The 10,272-nt window shown below is 34.3% G+C and overlaps 1 non-coding gene across 1 annotated transcript; it reads left to right on the top strand.

Annotated features, from left to right (window-relative positions):
• The first annotated feature begins 7,071 nt into the window (after nt 1–7,071).
• Nucleotides 7,072–7,177, top strand: LOC143553669 (U6 spliceosomal RNA). The gene has a single exon (XR_013138871.1). It is a non-coding gene; the product is annotated as a U6 spliceosomal RNA (small nuclear RNA).
• Nucleotides 7,178–10,272: the final 3,095 nt, after the last annotated feature.

A 10,272-nucleotide genomic window follows, 5' to 3' on the forward strand; every position in this document is an offset into this window, starting at 1 on the left:
GGAGATCTGCTTTGACCGTTCTTCCACCTTTGTTAAGATTCCGGAGATTTCTTTAACTGCATCCTGGAGACCTGCAAAAATAGATAGTTGATTTCTTATTATAGCATCATGTTCAGCTAATTTTCGTTGGTATTGGGAATCCTTCTCTAATGGTCGGGTCAACAACTCCTCGATCTTATTCAAATACGCCTCAGCGCCCCTGTTGGGGTTGCTCTCGGAATGTTGACCATAATCTTTCCCTTGTTTGTATTGATATCCTCGATCTGGTTCGTTATAAAAATATGACGGGGCCCCTGTGAAAGATAAGATTGTTGTTGCACATAGGGGTTAGTACGATTATATGGATATGCACGAGTCATATAACAACCACCGCATCTATAACGAATAAAGCTATAACCCTTGTATGGACAATCATAGAGTAAATGAGGATCACCACACGTATCACAATTAAGGTTACTATAGTTTATTTAATGGTAAAGTGAGGTCTATCACAAATTTCACACATAATTACAAGAATTTAAACAAGCAAAAGACACGAACAATTAGACACCTACGACCAAAGCAAAAAATAAACACGTAAAAATCTAATTAACTAAAACCCTAAAAACTCAAAAGCAAAAACACAATAGCACGTATACAACAAGCAAGTCTAATAGAAGCTAATAACGCAATCGCCAAAAGTCCCCGGCAACGGCGCCAAAAACTTGATGTGCTAAAAACAGTCAATTAAATATTAACTAAATTAAACAAGTAATAAAAACTAGACCTAAGACTCAACTATACAAAACACCGGCAAGTGAACCGATCAGTTGTACGAAAGCTAAGTAAGTCCGGAATATCGAACCCACAGGACTCTATAAATTACATAAATTAACTAATTAGACTTGACTTACGACACGACTATTTATTATTAATGTTTTAAGGGGGTTTTTAAACTAATAAAATAAATAAACAAGTAAACTAAAAATGAGCAATAAATCACAAGATCGAACCCAATAAGAGTAGGAATCTACCTAGGTAAGAATCCCATGCATCAACAATCATCAAGCAATGGACAAATATCATGATATGGAAACTGATTTCTAAACATATTCATCTAACAAACCCTAAAGGACCCTTGACCGAGTCAAATGACATCCCAAAGAATAATTATTAGATTATTAAGCAATCAGTTATATTGATTTCCTCACAGTTATCAAATATGGTTAATTAATAGTATCTAAAGCAAGCAATCTCACGAAACACTAAACTATAGATAACTTGATAAGCTAAACACGACATCATGAACAAGGATCAACACAATAACCAAGCAAGAATACTATCACTTATCTAACCTAGAATGCGATTGACCAAGACACATGAACAACTCCTCACCTTACAGCTATTGGAATTTAGCAAAACATTTAAAATTCTAATCAACGATTAACAAGCTTCTATGATCTAATATGCCTATTCAATCACAATAATCAAAACACCAAGTAATGATTAAACATAAACCCTAAATCTAAAGAACAAAATCAAGAGATAAAAGATCTATGTGAATCAATAGTTAACAATCAATCAAGAAAACAAATATTCATATGCATCATGAAAACAAAATCAAGTCTTTTACTTTTAATTCAACAAAACCATAATCAAAACAATAGTCCAAAGCAAGAATCAAGCATCAAAACATGTTCATCAAACCTAGGTAGACATGAAGTCTAGCATAGCATAGTCATAATCAAAGACAATTAACTAGAACCAAGAACAAAGAGTAACATCATGAAAGATGATGAACAAGAACAATGAAAAAGAACGAGAGAACCCGTCTTAATCGACCCTTGAAAACCCGTATGAAAGCTTGATGATCTTCTCTCTTCCTAGCCTCAAAAACACCTTCAATCTTGGCTCTCTCCCTTGGAAAATCGGCTGGAATAATGAATGAATTCGTCTAGGTTTGCAAAGAGATGTTTATATAAACGAGCTGGGCCTTGGACTTGTAAAAGTTGGCTGATCAGGAGCAGTAGGCGCCGCGCGACGGGCTTGACCTCCCCGGTCGCGTGGCGCGGCGTGTGCCAGAGGGGAGTTCGTTTTTTTCTTGTTATTTATTGCTTAATCATGTTAGATCTCTTCCTTGAACTCCGAGAAACGATAGGAACCTTCTAGGCCTTCTTTTCCTTAACTCTCAAGCCACCATCTACATGAAAACAAATCAAAACTCTAAGTGAACTAATCATGTAACCAATTATGGGCAAAAACGAACTTAAACTTCACATGAAATGATAGAAAGAATTAAAGCTTAACATGCAAGACACCAAACGATTTAAAAATGATAAATATAAAATACTTGACTCAAAACCTGAATTAATATAAAAGAACAAAACACGAACTAAACCGAACTCAAAACATTAAATAAACATAAATTTACAAGGGATACGAGATGTATAAATAGAAGTATATCATGAACACATACAAGGTCCTTAGTCCTAACCTATGTTCACATTCATGGTACGTACAGGGTTCACGGTCCTTCCCTATACCATCATACATTAACTGCACGTACGAGGGCCATAGTCCTCCCCTATGCTACCACATTACGTTTACAACACGTATAATGTCCGCGGTCCTTTTCTATGCTGCCATCTATATCTACAACACGTATAAGGTCCATAGTCCTTATCTACTTTGACTTCTATCATCTATATCACGTATAAGGTCCACATTCTTTAACTACGTTATCACATGCCACGTCTATGTCCAAAAGAAGTTATAGGGATTTGCCATCCTAACTTACTATGCCAGACGTAGAGTCTGCATACCGTACATACACCTACTTACACGTACCGCATATAAAATAAGTATATATGATGTATAAACATAAGTAATTTAATAAATGTACACATTCAACATTCTACATTCCAAATATATTACTAGTCAAGCAATATATAATATCAAACTACCACAATGAGTATGCACACAACCCCGAAAACATAAATTGAGAAAGGGGCTAGAACTCACTTGGGTCCTGCTTATTTTGAAATTGATGGTAATAGCTCTCTTCGGGTGGGCATGGCTAACTGATTAACAAATATAGGTTTAACTAACTACTTTTAATTTAAGTCTTACTGCTCAGGTAATTAAGCAAATATGACCCAAGGCCAATCGAATCGAATTGAATCGAATAGGCCAAATGAATCGAGTCGAATATTTCAAACGAATCGAGTCGAATATTACAAATGAATTGAGTCAAGTATCCAAAACGAATCGAATCGAGTTTTCTTCCAATCGAATCGAGTTTCCATTGGATCGAATCGATTCCCAATGCGATTCGACTAGGTTTGTTTTCCCGATTCAATTTTTCTTTCAACCAAGCTTGCTACTTTTATTTCCTAATAATCTAATCTACAGTCCTATGAAGTTTCGTGTCATACCGACTCCATTTACTCATATTTTCACGATTCTAACTGAACTGTTTTAACCCGAACCTAGCCAACTAGCCCATTTACTAACAATTTCATTATTTTATCAATAATCGTGACCCAATCTATCATCCTACCAAGTTTCTTGTAATTTCTTACTCGAAAAGTAAGCCCTTTTAATAAAATGTACATCTGGGTTTATGGTCGAAACCACTCGAATAGCCCAAAACCATATCAAACTAACTCGGAATTGAGTGATTCAAGTGGCCATGAAATCTTCTCGCCACGATCATGAACTCATCAGCTCTCCGTCGGAAACCGTTGCTACAATCGCCGAAAAACCCTGACAATTGCCGGATAACTCACTTTTTCATTGTTACAGTTTCCTTGATAAAAACTGGACTTCCCGACCATTGATCGAAGATCCGACTCTTGTAAATCTTCATTTACATTATATGAACACTCTGTTAAAATTTGAGACCGATTCGACAACTAGATCTCCGAGAATCGTCGAAACTTTACTGGTTGCTCACTTAACAATGGTAATTTGGGTTTGATTGAGGTTGGATGTCAATGGTTATGAAATGAGATGGTGACTACACTTATAGGAATGGGGCATGGTTTCATGTTTAACTTCTTATCTAATGACATTTAGCCCCCTCATACTTTAAATAATTACATTTATCTTTTATAATTCAATTAAACCCGAGTCATTTAAATACACATGAAACTTGGGATGTTACACAAAAAAACTCCTCTTATAAGAGAAAACTTAAAATTCTTAAAAAAATATTTTTAACTTTCTATAAAAATTTATTTTGTATTTTTTTCTTTCATTATTCTTATATGTTGATACTGTTTAAAAAAACGCGGCGGTGTAGTGCATATGTGCAATAATGTGTATTACATATATACAAGACTGTTATTTTGCATAAAATACAACATTATTGTGCATATATGATGCACACTATTGCATATATGTGATATAAGAATATTGCGTACATCGAATACACACTAGTGCGTATATGTAATACAACGCTAATGCACATATGCAACACATCGACTATTTTTTATCTATTTTTTTTTTATTTTGGTTTTCGGTGAAAAGTAACAAAATATAAGAAATATGAACGGAAAAAAATGATACTATTTTTTATTTTTAGTTAAACATAATTTTTAAAAGTTTTTAAGTTTTCTATTTAAAAAATGAGTTTTTTCTTGATCCTTCCCCGTGTTTGTGTGTCTATATATGAAATGTTGCAATTAAAAAGAATAAATATGTATATATATATTGATTTAATTTGAAAACCACTTTGAGTTTTAAGAACTCGAAAGAAATCAACGTTATAAATTTTTTTTTGAATTTTTTTTGCACACATGTAATACGTAAGTCTAAGTAACGTAAAAAAATTATAGTATTTTTTTACTCACCGAATCGACTTATTACACATGTGTAACTAACATTTAAACTTGTGTAATTATCAAAAATCTTTAATCTCTCCTAATTAATTTTTTTATCAAATTTATTTTCAGCCACATATTCAATACCCATTTAATTGATTGTATAGTTCATATTGAGTTCTTAAAGTTCTTTCAACTCATCAAGTTCTCAAAAGATCTTTCCCCTATATATAATAACATATGTGGCTTAAATTGTTACTATAGAATAAACAAGAACTTTGGTGCTGCTTGAGCTCTTATTGGGCCAAATGGCGCAACATCATTGGACCATGCATAATTTTATGGTTTTTTTTTAATTTATGGTACTGAAACGAATGGTAAAATCAATTGTATTTGTGCTGGTTTACTGTCGCAATGCCAGGGCCGACAACGCTCGGGTTTTACAAATGTTTGGGTTTAATTATTCACCACTGCAATGCCCGGGACCGGTAACGCTCTGGTTTTATCAATATCCGAGTTTTACAAATATTTTTTTGTCTTACCTCTAGTATTGTAATGAACGTAATTGAAACTGAAAGAATTCACATCGAGTTACCTGTCAACGCCCATGACCGACAACAATCGGGTTTTACCAACGCTCGGGTTTTATCGACTCACTCCCACAACACCCGAGTTTTACCAACGCTAAGGTTTTACAAACGCTCATATTTTACCTACCGATAAATGTCGTTTTAAATATTTTACTTTTTTTTTATATTTTTATCTTTTTATATGTTAATTTTACAAGTTTTTTTTTTTTGCTTTTTACCAACATTATTTATACCATAACGAGCAGTAACTGATAGTGATTGCCTTCGCCTCGAATCGATGTCGTAACGCTCGGGTTTTACCAACGCCCGGGTTTTACCGACCGAATAAACGCCGTCTTAAATATTTTATTTTTTATAGGTTAATTTGACGAATTTATGTTTTGGGTTTGATTATGGTATCGTTATGAACATAAGGGATACTGACCAAGTACGTGTTGACTCGCCCTCACAACGCTTGGTTTTACCAACACATGTGTTTATAGACCGAATTCACATTAACTTGCCGCCTCAACGCTCGGAACCAACAATATTTGGATTCTACCACCGCCTGAATTTTACCGACCTAACCCGGCGCAACGCTCCGGGTAAAACACTAATTTCTATATAATTAAATTGCTACAAATCTTAATGCCATTTTTTCTTGTTTTCCCACTTAGATAAAAGACTGTTAACAACTTAGTTGGAGCTTTCAAGACTTTATTGTACATATCCGAGTACACCTGTTATTGAATTCACCCCACTCGATGGGACGAGTTAATAACAATTGGGCATACAGACACACGTTTCACTAGATGTTCATGGAAATTTTCATAAGAGAAATTATGAAATTAGTGATTTGTTGAAGTATATTAGAATTCTACGGTCGTATGTCCACTTTAATTCTACCTTGTTGCATCAATGTCGGCTAATACTCGCCACGCACGTGAATAACATCTCGTATATCACCTTTGTTAGCGTATCGAAACAAACCAGGCGTTCGTTGACAACATTCGACATGTATGGAAACAATACTCTACTAATGTTCGTTCTATTTGACTAGCTATTTAAATTCATGGTTGATGCATCATGCATGAAGTTTAGATATGTCCAGACACCAATTCGTATCGCGGCCGGCTTAGAGAAAACCCCGTCGCATGGCGCGGCGGGTAGAAAAATCCCAAAGTTTGTTTTTTTTTTTGACAAAATTAGCCCCTGGACTTTGTTTAGTTGCGATTTTGGCATAAAATGCATGAAATCGAGCTAGTCAAATATCCCAAAAATATAAGTCAACATAATTTGATAAAATTTAACGCGAACGAACTTAAATAAAAATTCAAAAATTTAAACGAATCGGGTTTTCAGGTTTGAAAAATAGTTAATGTTACATGGAACTTATTCAGCCGTTAAAGTCAACACTATATCGAATAAGGGAAGGTTCATAATAAAGAAACGACACTTTGATTGTAACGGGCCAAGTAAACCATGCCAAAATATTGTCCGCTTTGCCCTCGATGGATTAACCATCTAAAAACTCATGGTTTTCTTTTCACTCGACGAATTGTTCACACGGGCAAAATGTATATTGGTACTGAAGGTTTCCACCCCTTTATGCGAAATTTGTGTTCTCCTCTGCAACCGACAGGGGACTTACATCTCCACCCCTTTAGAGAGCCTAGCGTCTTCGATGGCACATTGGCTCGGATACCCCTTCGTTGACATCCGATGAAACTGGAATGTTACAGGAAAGATTAGCTTGACCATTGCGCAAGAATGACATGCACAAATTGAGAAATAGTCAAAAAAAAATTGCACGAGAATTCAAATGTTATAAATAGTATCATAGCCACTCTTGAGTCGTTCGAGATGGAGGGCAAATCTCACCAAGGATGACGAGTCCTTGGGGGTGTCCATGAAACCACCATAGGCAAATTCCACATCTCTAGGGATGGTAGGGTAAACCTCATTGGGAACGATGAGTCCATTAATAAGGGGGTGGATGGTGTTGTAATCCCTGAGGAAAATTTCACATTTGTTGTTGCATGAGAGATTCATAGTTCATAAGGAATGTCTCGTCTTGGATATCACCAGCGCGTCTTGGGGGCTTGATTGTGGAGTAGATGCAAAGAGCAAACTTCACAATTAAGCGTTTTCAGATAAGAGTGATACTAGGATGGGTGAACTTTTGGAAATTTTCCACCGTGACAACCAAGATAAATCCTTAAATAAACAATCAATCGGAGGTCACCCAAAGTAATTAACTTTTAAAAAGACTCAATTATTCCACGGGAATAACCACATCACTCGATCACCATGAATACCTTTTTCAAGATCCCTCCTTATCAGCTTGTATTAAAGTCTTCTTTAACTTCATCTAGTGGCGAAGCTTAGACGAAAACGTTGGGTGGCCGGATTCAATACGTATAAAGAAATTCATAAACTAGGGTGGTCGGACTCAATATCTTCTAATGAAAACGAGTAATTTACACTACATAAAAGAATTTTCGGACAAAACATAAGTAAATTTACACTCAACAAGAAAACAGGACACCCGGACCACAATACAAGCTTGCCCCTTGACTTCAACATATCAAACACCTAGACACAATTAACCTATAAACCATCGGAAATGATATATCTTCTGCTATAACTTATATAACTTAAATTTACAAGAAATGTTGGAAAGAACAACCATACAAAATAAAAGATTAGAAGTCAACTCAAAGTAAAATAATAAAAAATTAGTTGGGACATTGTAAAAAAAAAAGATTCCAGTGTGTATAGGCACAGGGTGGTAAAATGGAAAATTGGTTGATGTGACAGCAGTTTTTGTTTGTTTGTCTCCCCATCAAAACACCGAGAATATTGCCTGCATGCTCCTCTTCATTTCTAATAATTCAAATTCTTAGTTTTGTTTTTATATATTTTATATCAATTGCTTTGTCGTGGATGGTTAAAAGAGGCACCAAATTCTTAGTTTTTTTTATATATAAATACTTGGCTTGAAGGGCGAAAATGAAAAAATTACCGGGCGCTACTTGCTATGACAAAATGTAATATTGGCGTTAGCTCGGTCGTGTTTTCAACGTGTAGGGAGGAGGAGGAGTGGACGGAACACTTGTTTTCATTATGTAGATTTGCACAATTAATTTGGGATAAAAAAATTGTGAGTTAGCGCAGGGTGCCTAACTTCTTCAATTTTTCAATCTGTGATCTTTTTGAAGTGCATTGGTGTTTCATGCCATTTGCTTAACAATAATATGGTGTATTTAGAAAGCTAGAAACGAGTCGGTTATTGAAGGAATGAGGCTAATCTAAGTGAAGTAATACGAGAAATAAAGGCTTTAAGTTTTCTATGGGTCTGGAATAGGTCAAAACATACAAGCTTAACTTGGGAGAGATGGGATGGTTTCAACTTTTATCTATTGTAAGGGTTATGGGCGGTTTGGGTGGTTGGTCAGGCTGGGTATTAACGTTTGTTATGTTTTTGAGTGGGCTAACATCATGTTGGTCTTCGTTTTCTTCTTTTTAATAATATTTTTTAATTCGTTGTTCAAACGAAAAAATAGGCACCAAATTTTATATTTGCCTTTCTAAATGATGAAATACACAACTTTCATGATGAAAATATCGTCTACATTCCCACTCATTATCATGTACGTATTTGCAACTGCTTCAATTCTCAAAGAGCAAGTGACATATTTCTATTAATCTTTGCCACACATCTAACTTTTATATTTATGGCTGTTAAATTAAATTTAATACGACTTTCCATCGATATAGTCACCAACGACTACAACTCTACAAGTGCTAATAAAAAAAGAAAGAACTTTTACTAAGAATGATTGAATGAGTCTCTTAAAAATCATATCTTACTCTATACATCAAATATTTGAAGGGCTTATTTTGTATCGTTATACATTGTTGTTTGATTCCGAGTTGTCACCACATTGTGGATCCCAAAGTACCGGTGCATAGATATTTAAATTTGCAAAGTTATATCATTTTCATGTTAGGTCGGCATTTATTTATTTTTTATTTTACATCATTTACTATTACACTAAAAAGTTAAATGTAACATTCAAACATTTGTTTTTGTCCCCTTGAAAGTTGCTCTAATGATATGAAAGCAACGGTGTATGCAAAATGTTTGTTTCAAAATTTATTTAAAAAAAAAAGAAAGAAAGAAAGAAAGAATAGAAACGTTATCTCTATCCAGTTGTATAATCAATAACTTTATATGCGAATTATTTTCAATATGTAATAATCAAGTAATCAGTCATAACAACATTATTAAGTCACATCAAAATTATCAAGAACCATAAAAGAAATCTGATCATACTTAGGGTAACAACGGGTCGGGTTTGTAAGGAAAAAAACGAAGAAGAAACATTTTCATCAAGTTGCAAAACAACATAAAGATTTAAATTTTCATGCACATGGAAAATGTTTCTATTATTTGAATTAGAATTGGCTAAATTCGAATTGTAAGCAATTAATGGTGATTTATAATAACTTATAAGAGCATTCTCAACATATCCATCATCCTCGTATTTATAATTTTGTTATGAAAGAGTTGTGGAGATGTGTTGAATATCCATGGGAAAGTCTAAATATTTTTTCATAAATATCTAGATGTGAAGCCAAAACATGTATGGACTTGGATAGAGGGTTTAGGATTCGAAAGTTATATATTGGACTTTTATGCATGTTTAAAGTATTTTCAACGCTAGTCATTTCAAAAGCTTATAAACGCGTTACCCAAGCTGTTATATTAGATTAATTTCAAACACCCGCTACATCTCTAATACTACATCCTTTTCAAGCATCGTTTTAAATATTAAAGTAATATTTTGTAAGTGTGTTCGTACATGTGTGTGTGGAGAGAGAAAGATAGATATATT

Source organism: Bidens hawaiensis, unplaced genomic scaffold, assembly GCF_021521415.1.
Source record: "Bidens hawaiensis isolate Kalapana, Puna unplaced genomic scaffold, B.hawaiensis_p1.1 tig00017348_1, whole genome shotgun sequence".
NCBI classification, from domain to species: Eukaryota; Viridiplantae; Streptophyta; class Magnoliopsida; order Asterales; family Asteraceae; genus Bidens; species Bidens hawaiensis.